The sequence below is a fragment of the Zootoca vivipara genome, chromosome 3, assembly GCF_965207765.1.
Source record: "Zootoca vivipara chromosome 3, rZooViv2.hap1.1, whole genome shotgun sequence".
Lineage (NCBI taxonomy): Eukaryota > Metazoa > Chordata > Lepidosauria > Squamata > Lacertidae > Zootoca > Zootoca vivipara.
Window position 1 is genome coordinate 39,680,039 of NC_142586.1, and position 13,835 is coordinate 39,693,873.

Here is a 13,835-nt window from a genome sequence, read left to right on the forward strand (position 1 = left end):
TTCTGCGGTGGGGGGCTAGGAAGGTTGAAGTGGGAAAAACCATTTTAGTGCTGCAACTGCTCGAGTTCCACCAATTAAATTATTCAGAAAACTTTCTTTAGTAAGAATACATTATAAAGTTTTATTCTGAAACATTGCTTTAATCTTCATTCTCAAGAGCCACATAAGATCCCATGACATAAGACCCATTTGAGAACATCAAACTTTGAATATAGCAAAACCAGTGTACATATAATTGTTATAAACATTTAATTGCAAGAAAGGTTTTCATTTATATTTCATTATTAATTATTGATCTGATATTCATTAATGGAGGCACACTGCAACTTCATTCAGGTAGATTCCAGATAAGCTTGTTTGATGCATTTACTTCTTATCACTGAAAAAGTAAACACAATTTAAAAAACGATTAATGCAGATCATTAAAACATCTATTGAACTCTAGTTCAATAATTTAAAAGCAGTAGAAATAAATTTAAGCAACATACACTTTTTCCTAGTCTGAACTATTTAATGTTTCAGGTCTTATTACTGTGGATTCAGTTGGAGCTTCATTCGTATCAGAGTCCACTTCAAACATTTATATGGTTTTTATTGGTTGCTACTTTTGATTCTCAAGTGCTTTGCAGATCAACATGTGTCAATGTTTTCTTACCTGTTTTTGCAATAGGCACTGTAAAAAGGAACTCAGTCTTCCGCCTACAGGCTTGGGTCTCCATCCTATCCCTGTTCAGAAAGCAATGATGAAACTTTTAATTAGCTTTTATATTCAACAGGGAAATATTAATTAAAAATCTGGAACATTTAAGAGTCCTGTTTTATGACATGTCTATACACTGAGCTCAGAAGTTAAATGGTAGTTAGAAAGATAAAAGCTTTGTTTGGCCTTTGCTAACAAACTGAGGATCAAAAGGTTCCCCCTCCTGACTGTAGCAATTCTGCTGGCCCTTCACCAAAGGCTGGTAAGGTGCAGCTACTGCTTGGAAGGTGCTCAGATCATTGTCTAGTACAGTGGTTCCCAACAGGTGGTCCGGGGACCCCCAGGGGTCCGCGAGCTATGCCAGAGGGGTCCGCAAGATGCTATTAGAATAAAAAATATATTAAATATATTTCGTATAACAGATTTTTTGTTTTGGCCACTTCCTGCATGAGCAGAGTCTAGCGCAAAACTAGAATTAGATAGAGGCAGTAGTTCTGCTGTATGCCGTTAGGTGGCACTTTACAAACACTACTGTTTTGCAAAGAGGCAGCGCGCGCATTCTACTAACGCTCACCTCCCAAAGATGCTTTGCGCGCGTCGGCTTCATTTGTGCGCTACTGCGCAGGTACCCTGTCTTCTCCATTCCCCTCCCTCCTCCCTGGCGCGCGCTGCCTCTTTGCAAAACAGTAGTGTTTGTAAACAAAGCGTTGTTTTTCGCGGAAGCTACAGTTTGCGTAGTTAAAAATGGACCATTGGTTAAAAAGTGGTTGGTTAAAATGACAAAGGCCTACAGATGAAGAACTGTAAAAAACGTATAAATATAAAATATAAAAAGACTCTTAATTTGGCTCTCACTTTTTAATTTTAGGATTAGGAATTGATGGGGGGTCCTTGTCACAATAGCGGCTTAATGAGGGGTCCTCGAGAAAATTTTGTTGGGAACCCCTGGTATAGTAACAGCAACATACTGGCCACCCAACACTTGCCTGGGAAAAGTCCACAAGGAAGGTTTAACTTTGCACCAAGGCACTTCAAGCAGTAGCACCAAACCAGCATGTCCCCCCTGCCCATTTGAATACAACTTACCAATTCAAGACATTCCATCTGCTTAATGTATGTTAGGAATTAGGAACTGGGGACCAGGGGTGAAACACATCTCAACTTCTACCTGGATTTCAGCTTCTATGACCTTTAAGTGAAACACAGAGAAAGTAGCATCAGCGTCAACAGAATTTGGTAGATTATCTACATATCAAACTAGTTTACTGATGGTAGTCTCAGAAGCCGGATCCATATTGGCAGTTTTTCATCAAACTGTATCAGGTTCGGGATAGGCTCATCACTGGTTGAACCAATGCAAATACATTCTCAATATGAAAATTTAACTCGCATACCTTTAGGATAAAGTAGCTTCAAGCCTGAAAAGAAAAAAAATGCAATATTAAGGAAATGTTATTCCTTTCATTTCTCTTCTGGTAAGAAACCCAATTTTCTTTTTATTCTGCAGACAGTGATAACTAGAGATTTCTTACACAACATGCAAACCAATGTTTCCTTAGCTCAAACTGCACACCATGGTTTAAAACAAGTTTGCAAGCCATGAAAACAGCAGCACAAATGCAACAGAACCCTCAAGGGAAAGTTGCATGAATCCAGTCTGCAAATCATAGCATGCAGGGAGACAATGTTACACTTGCACGTGCCGATTTAAAAAAATAAATTATCGGGGCTGGATCAACTCTTACATGAACTAAGATTACAACATCTGGGGCTTTTTAGTTTTGACACCTTATAAAATTAGAATCCAAGGTTACCCAACAAAGCTGAATGGTGGGAGATCTCAGGACAAATGTATTTATTCACATAATTAACATATGGAATTCACACCCAAAAATGCAGTGATGTCTGCCAACTTCTGATGGTTTTAAAATGGAACAAATTCATGGAGGATATTATGCAGGAGACTGCTACTGCACCCACACTCTGTTTTCCGTGCACATCTGGTTGGGCAGTGAGAAAAGAATGCTGGACTAGGTAGACCTTTGGTCTAATCCAGAACTCTTATGGTGTTCACTAGTCAAGCCACACTACAGTGACTTAAGTTACAGCAATGGAACTCTCCCTCTCCCTAGTTTCTCAATCTCTCATCCTCTTACAAAAGCTAGAGGGAGCAGTTTTGAGTTCCCAAACAGTAACCTTACAGTTAATGACTTTAGTCTCCAAACAGCATTTTAACATACCTAAGAAAATCCACTATTCTCCATAGAATACTTTTCTACATATGTTGGTGTTTTCATAATCTGAAAATAAAATTTTGTAAAGTTCAGAAGCAGGAAAAGTAGTAATACACAACAAAAGAATTACGCCAGGGAATACCAATACTGTGGCTCATAATCAGCAAACAAGATTTATCACAAAACTATTAATTCCTTCTGCCTCAATTCTGTATTTTAATGCATGAGTAGAACAACTCTAACAGGGTTCTAGATTCAGGTAGGTAGCAGTGTTGGTCTGATGCAGTCGATATATAAAAAATGTCCAGTAGCACCTTGAAAGCTTATACCAAGAACAAACTTAGTTGGTCTCTAAGATGCTACTGAACTCTAACTGGGGTCCATGGTCACTTGGAGCCACTACCACATCCAAAGCCCTGCTGCCTTGTTGATTAGGGCATTATTTTTGCAATGCTTGTTGTAGCAGCTCCAGGCAGAAACAGCCATCCCATAGCAATTTGGGTCCCTTTCCAGTATATGGGCTGAGATAAGATACAGTGGATCCCTGCTCTACTCCAACTTATTGCCAGCAGAAACTCAATAGCCAATGCTTCTTTGGCAAACACAGGAGCACCTGCATTGGCAGAGAAAGCCCAGCAGAGGGAAATCACAAATTCCATACTCCTACCAGCAGCATGTCTCCAGGGTTAGGACTGCTCCCTTAGCAGGCACCCCTTTAAAACCATAATCATGAATGTTCAGAAAATGAACTATGCATCCAGGATACAGTACTGAGCTATGTTGTATATGGTTAAGAACATGCAGTACAAGTCAGAAGGTTACAGCTGAAGGGTCAGCTCAGCAATTCATTTGCAGGAAAGTGACAAGTACACACAGAAATAGAGGTGTTTTAATAAGGTAATGCCACTATTGTCCAAAATAGGGATTCCAAGTACACAAATGTCTAACACCTACTTAAAGTTGGCTGCAATGTAATTAATATCTGAAGTACTTTCAAAATCTTAGCTAAAGGATGCAAGTATTTTGAAGCAGAGTACTGGATACATACCAAAGAGCTCATTTTGCGTCTCTGAAATAGTAGCACAGATCTTAGTCCCATAGCTCCTGGAACAGAGATAAAATAAGACAGGGTTAAAATCAGAATACACAGCTATGCAGGTGTGCAGCATACAACAAAGAGCACCTCTTGTGACAACATAATGACTGTTATGGCACAAGCTTCCATGGACTAAAGTCCACTTCCACCAGATATAGCCAAGGGAGTGCTCAGTTGGTAAAGCATGAGTCTTAATCACTTAATCACTGTGAGTTCAAGTAATGGAAAAAGATTCCTGCATTGCAGGGGGTCATACTAGATGACCCTCATGGTCCCTTCAGATTCTATGATTAAATGAAATCTTAATCAGCAGGCGAACAAAGTTATTAAAACAGTAGATTAGAGTCAAGATTTCATGAAATTATGATTATGTTAGAAGTTTAGTGTATGTTAAATAGGCACGCCTTTTACTTGGGAATCCAAGCAACCAAGGCAATTCCAGCCCTAACTACCTATTTCAGTCACGTTCATTTCACTTGGGAGAAATCCTAGCAAGCACTTAGGGCCGTTGCTAAGAATTACAGCACAGAGAGCTGGATTTGTTTACGATGGGCTCGTCCGTTCTCTTGCCCCCCCCCCCCTCGTGCTTTTTGTAAAATATCAGCCGCGGGGTGGAGAAGAGATCCCCAGAAGCGGCGGCAAGAACCTCTCTTCCTCCCTCGTGGTTTTCCTACCTGTAGCTACGCGCTTCCCCACTTTAATTTGTTCCAAATTTGCGGGGTGGGGAACACGTGGAAGAGCGATATTCGGCAGTAAAAGACATGGGATTAAAAAAATGCTCAATCCTTTTAGCCATGCAATAAGACAGTGATCTTCCCCCACTTTACCTCATTAAAATTATCCTCTTAATTCAAGCCTCCACGTGCGAGGGAGCCTTCCAATCCCAGCCTACAACACCCCACCAGGAAATTCCTGCACGCGCAGCGCCCCCACGTCGCTCGCGGCCCCCACGCAGCCTTCATTCATTGCCCCCCAAAAGCTACCGAGGCAGGGGGTGCATTAACGCCGAGTGAAAGCTCGCGAAAATAATTTTTAAAAGCGCCCTTTTTTCAGCGAGAGCGCGAGTGACGAACCTACCCACAAAATGGCGGCCCTTTCCGTTTAACGGCTACTTTCGTACCAAACACCCACCTGCTTCCAAAAGGTCCAGGCGAAAGAGCGAACCCGCGGCCTCCCGGTGCTTTATATAGGAATCCTCGGAGCAGAACGAGGCTAGCCCCGCCCACCCGTCTCCCATTGGATGCAGGAGAGAGACTAGCGGGGATGGCGCGCGGGCGGGGGGAGGGAGGTGAAAGGCAGGCCTTTCGAGTGGACTTTTTTTCATTCCTTTTGTGCAGAAGCAGAGAGGCGCGGCTTCTTTCATGGGGTCTCCCTCCATGGCGCTTTGAACGATTCTATGTTTCTTTATGATCCGATCCCACCTCCCTCCACCTTCGTCCGTAGCCACCTCGTGGTGGAGGGGCTGTAGCACCAAATAAGACACAAAGGAGCCAGGCATTTTCTAAACTGCCCACACAAAGCAGGATTTGTTTATTTTTGCTTATTTTGAGGACTGAATGAATGAAGGTCCGAGAGAGGCGTTCCTCCTCTTGCTGCCTTCAGGCCCTCTGAAATCTCCAGGCTGACTCAGAGGAACTGCATAGGTACGCTTCAACAGTAGGCCTACTACTCGGGAGCAAGTTTCCTGGCGCTTTTTGCAGTTACTTGGCAAATTAAACACAAGCCGTCACACTTACCGGTAGGCGCACCAATACAAAGACAACCGCCCTCTTTGCACGGGGAAGATCCAGACAAAAGGAGTCTGTTTTCACAGTACCCGCGGAGGGGTTTACAATCCATCCTCTTGCCTCCCCCGTCTCCCGATCACTATTTCACTCTGTAATGTGTCTCAGACCTGAGTGGAGCAACCACGAATAACAGCCGCTCCGCTGCCCCTACGCCGAAGAGAAAAGGTCCTGCCCAGATGCAGGATTCCTCATGATCGTGTGGAATCTGTACACGTTTCTGTTGGCGTTTCCACTAGTGATTTGTCTATACAAGATCGGACTTCATTTCAGTCAAAAACATCCTCCCTCCCTCCCTCTCCCCCCTACAGCATACTAGAGTTAATATGGATTTCAAGGCATGCTTTTAGAACTTGTAAACTTAGCTTTAAACTCCATAAAATTAGCCTATTGCTGGGATGCTATTTATTGAGGTCTGTGTGTGTCAATTAAAATATGTTCAGATACAAGTATGCCTTTTCCCTTGTTATACAATTATTATTTTTAAAATTGCATTTAACTATTTGCTATTTAAACAGTTTATACACCACTTTACTATAATAATCTCTGAAGTGGCATACAAGAAATACATTGCAGAAAAGGTTAACATTGATTACATCAGACTTCAGTTAAAAATGCCTGCTGGAATAAAAAAGTTTTCAGTAGGTGCTGGGTGCTCAACAGGGAAGGGGTCTTGCCTGATGATCTCAACTGACAAGATGTAGGTGTGGTTGAATCAAATGGGAACAGTGACCACAGTGCTATCAAATTCAACAGGGATGTAAGTGGACAATTGCTAAGGAAATCCAGAACAGTCACATTTGAATTCAAAAGAGGAGACTTCCTCAAAAGGAGGAATTTGGTAAAAAGGAAGTTGAAAGGGGAAAAGTAAAGGATCAAATCTTTCCAGAATACTTAGGGTTTTTATAGAAAATCACAATAAAAGAAATTCAGCTGCAATGCATACTGCAAATTGGGAAAGGCACCACAAGAGGATGCCAGCATACCTATTGAGCAAAGTCAGGGAAGCTATTAGCGGCAAGGAGTGTTGGTTCAGAAAATGGAAGATCTGCCCAAATGAGGAGAACAAAAAGGGAAACAAACTTTGGTAAAATAAATGCAGGCAATAAAGGATAAAAAAAACCAACTTGGAATATTGCTAGAGCCATTAAGACCCACATTTTAAAATAAAAATAAAAATCAATACATTAAAAGCAGGAACTGGCTAGGAAGGTGATTGGACTTTGAGGCAGCAAAGTACTCAGTACTGTATACTGAAGAAGAAAAGGAGAGTGCAAAGAAGCTCAGTGAATCCCATCAAAAAGTCCTAAACTACATTAAAACAACAATGGTCTACCAACCTAAGAAGAGCAGGATTGCTAGTAAAAGTAAAGGAAATAGTAACACAGTATATGTGGCATAGTACTGTACATTCATGGGACCTGGTTGTCATGACCTGATCAGTGTGAGCTTTTAATTGTGCATTGCATTCCCCTCTCTAAAAAAAAATCTTCAACACAAGGGGGCACTCTAGATTTATGGGAAATATTTACATGAGGCGCTAAATAGGAAAGGTTATTATGTACTGCCCAATAATTGGGTCAGTCCCATGAACAGGAGATGGCAGTGCACTATTACTCTGGCACACAGGTGTTGGTGTCCAGGATGATTCAGAAATTTGAAGAAGCCAGGAGTGTTGCCTTCCTCATCCACGCAGCAACCAAGTTCCCTGAAGTAACCCAAACCAGCCTCAAAGCACTGCTGCAAACTCCAACCCTCTTTGAACCATTTCCCAACACAGAGAACAATCAGGGGATGATGAAGAAGGGCGGTGGTGCTGAGATGGCACCAGGCTGAGAGGGATTACAGTGTTATGAAGTGTCCTTGACCTCCACCTCCTCATTGCTGTTGCCTGCTGCCCATCTGCTTACCTCTGCCCAATTAACTTCACTTCCCAGAACAAGAGGTCAAGGTGTTGCAGAGGTCACTGTTCCTCCTTGCCCCCATAGCTTGCTTAGTTGGAGCCTTCCAAAGACCAGTAATGAGCCTCTTACTTGGATATGAGCCTCAGTAGGTGCCCACTGACCTCTGATGCTGAACCTGAACAGCACTGTAGATGCGGATTCAGACCAGGGCCATCTGAAGCATATCCGGTGCCATGGTGCAAAGCTACCTCCGGCGCCCACCCACCCACTCGTTTCCCATAGTTTTTTTATGGAGGACGGCACTGCCAGCGGGCTAGAAGAGGAGGGCAGTGGCTGGAGGGCGGCTCCTCCGGTGGGGAAGAGGCGGAGGCTGGACGCAGCGCCTCCTGGCTCAGCTGGCTGCTTCGTGCCGTGGTGGCCATGGCAGACAGAGGCTCCAGGCACAGCGCTGCTTTGGCACGGCATGGCGGAGGCGGGCAAGGGCAGTGAGCTGGTGCCGGGAGGCGCTGCGTCCAGCCTCCGTCTCTTCCCTGGCGCCCTCCAGAACGTTGCCCCCTGGTGCCCCGCACCACTAGCCTCTACGGGTAAGACGCCCCTGATTCAGACCCACATCATCTCATGTCAATCATGCCCATGGCAGCATGATAGCTTCTATACCCAAGCTCAACTAAGGGGTTGAACTACAACTCTGATCATTCCTGACCACTGGCTATGCTGGCTGCGGCAGATGGGAATCTAACAACATCTGAAGGCTACAGGCTCGCTATCCCTGCCTAGCTATATAACCGAGGCCTTGTTTCACATAGAACAAAGAAATGCAGAAGTATACAGTCTAAAAAGACATTACTGTACTAGGGAGGCATGTGTGTGTGTTTGTAGTGGGTTACTATGTTTGTGCCTAGTTTCATATCATAACTCAAGTGGAAGTTAATATAATAAATGTTGTGAATTGCATCCACATAGCTGAGGCTATTAGTAAGATAGGCAGAAAAACTTCCATTACCAGATGATACCCAAAGTTTATGTTTCCTTCCTCCCTTCACACACTGGATATGTTAACCAAACTCTGACAGTCTCCGATTGCTTTTAAACTCCTCCAGTCATTAAAGGAATGAAATAATAATTGGAGCCTTGTCAAAGGCTCTTTGTGCAAAGGCTTCTGTGTAAGCAACTTGAGACTGAGCGGCACAAAGCTACGCTGTGAGTGATCATCATAGGTGCAAGAGCTATTACTGCAGTTATTACCAAGCAGACTGAAGCAGTGGTTATTATTATTTTACAATGTTTATTGCCAGCACCATTAACTGAAAAGGTATGCAATGGAGAATTTTGAAATCTTGTATCTGAGGGGAAATGTTCAGTGTACAATAACCCATCTGGGACAAGGTATGAAAAATAAAAATAAGTTACTACACACTGAGATGAAGCAGATGAGATCAGTTCAGCTCTGGTCTCTGTGTAATGCCCTACAGAAATTGTGTGCATTCCATGTGTATTCCACCCTTTCTCCAACCACAATAACCCTACAAGGTAAGAGATAAAATGGATCTAATCAAGCTTGTGGTGTTTTGAGTTGTGGTTCACAATTTAAAATAGTGTGGTCCACAAACTAAAGTGTTGGACTTGGACCTGGGAGACTAGGGTTCAAATCCCCACTTGGCCTTAAGCTCACTGGGTGACCTTGGCTAGTCACTGCCTCTTAGTCTAACCTTCTTCCCAAGGCTCTTGTTGGGGTTAAATGAGGAGGAGAACCATTTCCACCACCTTGAGCTACAGGGAGAAGAAGGTGGAATACAAATGCAGTAAGTAAGTAAGTAAGTAAGTAAGTAAGTCAAAGGTAGGTAAGTAAGTAAGTAAGTAAGTAAGTAAGTAAGTAAGTAAGTAAGTAAGTAAATACAGAGCTGCCCAGAGTTGGACATTAGGAGGATCACCTTGCTGGCCTGAAGACATTGATCAAATTTTATGGATCCCAGATAGCAAACTTTGCACATATTTCAAGTACAGTACATTACTCTTCAGGACATACTTTCAGAATTCATTCATAGTTTGGACAGCAATATATACTTATGACCGGCAGGGGGCAATTAAACACAAGGTATTTACCGTAGTTACTCCGTTTAGGCAAAATACAGTAGATTTCTGGAACCTGTTCTATTTCTTTTGCTATTCCTGTGTGAGAAAGTGGTTTAAAATTAATCTGAAGTTTTTGATTGAATTTGTCTCAGCTGGCAAACCCATTCTAGGACACTCTAGTTAAAAGATGATGAGTGAATATGTTGAAATAAGTTGTGTTCACTATATTCACTGGCTCTTTTGAAATTAACAGTTTTCTCTGATGGATTCTATTAATAATAATAATAATAATAATAATAATAATAATAATAATAATAATAATTCCTCACTAGAAAAGGTAGTGAAAGTTCTCACAAAATGGATACAGGTTAAACAGATTTTGCACAAGCATGGTGTGATGGAGAGGGAAATGGTATCTCGTTTTACAGATCCTACAAATCTTCTACTCTATGTCAACATATATTTGTCTGTATACAAATACACTATAATGACAGCCCATCACTGTGATGCCTCTACTGGAAAGGCCTAGATGAGATTGACCGTAATATCTTGGCACAACAGAGGAGCACAAGGCCAGCAAGGGAATCTTACTTTATTTATTTGATTGTTTTATTATTTTTATCTAGGTCTTCAGCCCAAAAGGGCTTCCAGATCACTACAAACAAGACGTTCCCTGCCCATAGACTTACAATTCAAAAAGGCATGACATAAAGGGGAAACGGATAAGGAGAGAGTTCCAGCCTTAAGGGGCAGTAAGGGAAGATGGCCAGAGTTGTTTAAAGCAGTAGGAGAACTCTTATGGATGTAGCCTTACGAAACTCACAGCAGCCCAATGGCCACAGTAAGCTTCCATTTTTCTAAACCAAGAGTCAAGCAAGAAGCATTATTAACAACAACAACAAAGTAGGACACAGATGGAAATATTGTAGCATGGAATTTAGTTGACTTCCTTTAGTTACTGCAATCCATTTTCCTCTCATGATCAGTCATCATTCTGTGACCGTTGAGAATGCTCAGTCCTCACCAGACTCTTTCTGTGTTTTTTCCTCCCTTAAGGGTTGGATTCCCCCAAGTGTGCTTATATCTCTCATATGGGATCGATGTCCTTTTGGCTACATTTGGAGAACTGAGTTCACTGCTAGGCTACCCATATTCTCCTCACAGAGCTACCATTTCCCCAGTGGTTTAATAATCAAGCCCTCTTCCCAGGCAACACTGGGAATTGAAGTTCTGTGAGAGGAAAGGGGGTCTCTAAACAACTTTCAGCACCCTTAACAAACGACCATTCCTGTGATTCTTTGGGGAAAGTCATGACTGTTTAAAGTGGTATGATACTGCTTGAAACATACAGAGCGGATGGGGCCATAGTCTCTTCACCTCAGAGCCCCCCTTACCCTTTTATTTGGCCACTTTGGTAACCATTCCACTTTGAGTGGTGTGCATCACATCTGGTGATATTTATCTGGCTGCTTAGAGATTTTGTTCAGTGCCTGTTAAAATTTGCGGCGCGTCTTAATTTTTAATATTACCGTTGGCCTGAAATATGGAGCTCTAGTAACTATGTGACTGAGCCTAGCAACCACCTTGCAAGAGTCAAACATAAGCAAGGCTTATGCCACCTACCAATTTTGAAATCATTATCCAGACTTTGAAAGTCATCAAAAGTTATGCAGTATTGAAATTGACCTCTTGTTGTAGATTTTGTTTCTCTTTCATTTATGGCAGCGGCAGGTGGACTTCCAGCTTGTTGGAGCTACTCAGTTTTTTTCAGAGAACCTCAAAGGCTGGCAGCTGCAGCCAAGTGTAAAATAGTGAACTGAGCTCCCAGTCCTTTCAAACAAAAACCAATTCCTGGTTTCCTCCCTGGGTTTCTTTGTATCCATTCCTGATAAATATTGGCTCCAGGTTTTGGAAGGCAAAACACACTCCATGAGCTCCCCTCGCTTTGTGAGTTTGGCTCCTCATTGCAGCAAGTTCCAGGGGCTCATGTCAGTGGGGTTCCCTGCTGGACTTAGAGCCCTTTACGCTACCCCGATCCTGACCTATTTTATGCCCCCCCCCCCGATAGTGCTTATTGGATTTGTTAGTGCTTCATCATAATGCCGCCTCAAAGCTGTGTCTCATTCATCTAGAACAAATGACATCAAATGGAAATTCAAAAGCAAACACACTTTAAAGCTAATTGATGCAAAATCATGTTTGTAAGCAGCTTGGGTGGGAGGTTAAAAACAGTTACTGATTTCCCCTAAGCCTGTAGCTCACTGCGGATCCCAAGCTCAGGCCAGCACTCCCTTTAGCTCAGCACCCAGGGCAAGCACCCAGCTCCCTCTTCTCTAAGCTCAGCCCTGCTTGCTGTCATAATTGCTTTTTAAAAGCAGACAAACAGATCTGTCAGGATACAAATCATGACAGGGATCATATCATGTATGGGAATAGGGTTAAAACTCTGTGTCCCCATTGCAATGGTCCTGATCCAGCTACCCCCACCAGCTGTATGCGTTTTGTTCTTACATCAAGCCTCTTTTTGAATTCTCCAGTTTTCATTCATAAGATGAATGATGGTAAACACCACCTCTGCTAACTTCAATTTATCTTGAAAGGAACGTGACATCACAATTTAAATTCACCCATCAAAAAATCACAGCCATGCTATAAGCATATTTACGTTTTGTAACTGGTCACTGGAAGTGGAAGGTTTGTAATTTTGCAACATCGCTTCACTCTTTTCAGAGCAGCTGATGAAGGTGGAAGCCAAAATGTTATGCCGCATAAATAAAAAAAGAACACTATTGCTTTGTTAATCACAGGAATGTGTTTTTACATGCCACCCCTTTCTCTGAGCAGTGCAAGATTCCAGGGGTACCAGGTGCACTTTAACCTAGGCTCTATGTTTCCTGTTGGACAATAAGGCACAGTGGAGACTTTGGTTTCTTTATGATATATGGTTTATTTACACATATATAAAACCTGCACCCTAGATGAAAGGGCTCACAGCATTGACACCCCACAAGATCCCTGCTTCTTCCATAGCCTTAGCCTTGCACTCAAATGGACAGCAAACATCATGCCCTGCCCCCTCTCCAGTTTATGTACTTGCAAACCTCTAACTGCCCTTCTAAACTCTAACTTGCCCTAAAACACTGGTACTGTCTTTTAAACCAACTCCCAGTTGAGGGAGGGAGGAAACCCACACCTTTGCAAATGAAATTTGCCCTTTCATCCGTTGTGTCACCTAAATGGCTCATCTCCAGGCTAACACCTCAAAAGGAAATTACCTGTGTCAATTTGCTTTCACACTTCAAGGATTCACAAGGTCTGGCGTATGGCTCAAATAAACACTCAAGTCTAACTATCACCTCCAAGGAAATTAGCTTTGATGCCCAAACTTTAATTCTAGTACTAATTTGATCTGGAATTTAGGGTGTCTTGCACCCCAGATTCAAAACAGTATTGTTATAGGTCTGTGGCGAGCTAAATGTCACAGACTTGTGAAGTGACCACCTGGGGGGAGGGAGCCATTAAGACAACAGAACATTAGCACAACAGCATATCAGGGGAGGGGAGGCCCCTCCCTGTGTTACAAGAGACCAGGGCTTAAGTTAGCAAGTTAGAACAGGTGGTAAGGCAAGGATGCTGCTGTGCCTAAGAGAGGAACAGAACTTCTTTGAGAAGGAATGTTGTGGACCCCTCCATTGTAGGCTTTAGGTTGTGTATATGTGTAAACAAACCATACATCATAAGGACACTGCAGTCTCTGCTGTGCCTTAGTGTCCCACAGGAAACACAAACCCTGGGTTAAAGTCTGCCTGCAGCCCCTGGGATCTTGCAGTGTTTGGAGATAGGAGTGGTGTGTAAAACTACACGTATATTCCGGTGTATAAGACGACTGGGCGTATAAGACGACCCCCAACTTTTCCAGTTAAAATATAGAGTTTGAGATATACTCGCCGTATAAGAAATACGACCCAGCGTATAAGACGACCCCCAACTTTTGAGAAGATTTTCCTGGGTTAAAAAGTAGTCTTATACGCAGGAATATACTGT

At 42.7% G+C, this 13,835-nt stretch overlaps 1 long non-coding RNA gene and 1 other non-coding gene across 3 annotated transcripts; both read right to left on the bottom strand.

Annotated features, from left to right (window-relative positions):
- Positions 1-92: 92 nt before the first annotated feature.
- On the bottom strand, positions 93-5,205 carry LOC118082281 (uncharacterized). 2 transcript variants are annotated; one of them, XR_004692229.3, is made up of 7 exons: positions 5,162-5,205; positions 3,983-4,038; positions 2,941-3,000; positions 2,095-2,118; positions 1,787-1,889; positions 656-726; positions 93-379 (listed from the first exon to the last, which is right to left on the bottom strand). It is a non-coding gene; the product is annotated as an uncharacterized LOC118082281 (long non-coding RNA). The 2 variants fall into 2 exon arrangements; XR_004692230.3 differs by having other exon boundaries at positions 5,108-5,166.
- Positions 1,975-2,048, bottom strand: LOC118083288 (small nucleolar RNA SNORD50). The gene has a single exon (XR_004692364.1). It is a non-coding gene; the product is annotated as a small nucleolar RNA SNORD50 (small nucleolar RNA).
- Positions 5,206-13,835: the final 8,630 nt, after the last annotated feature.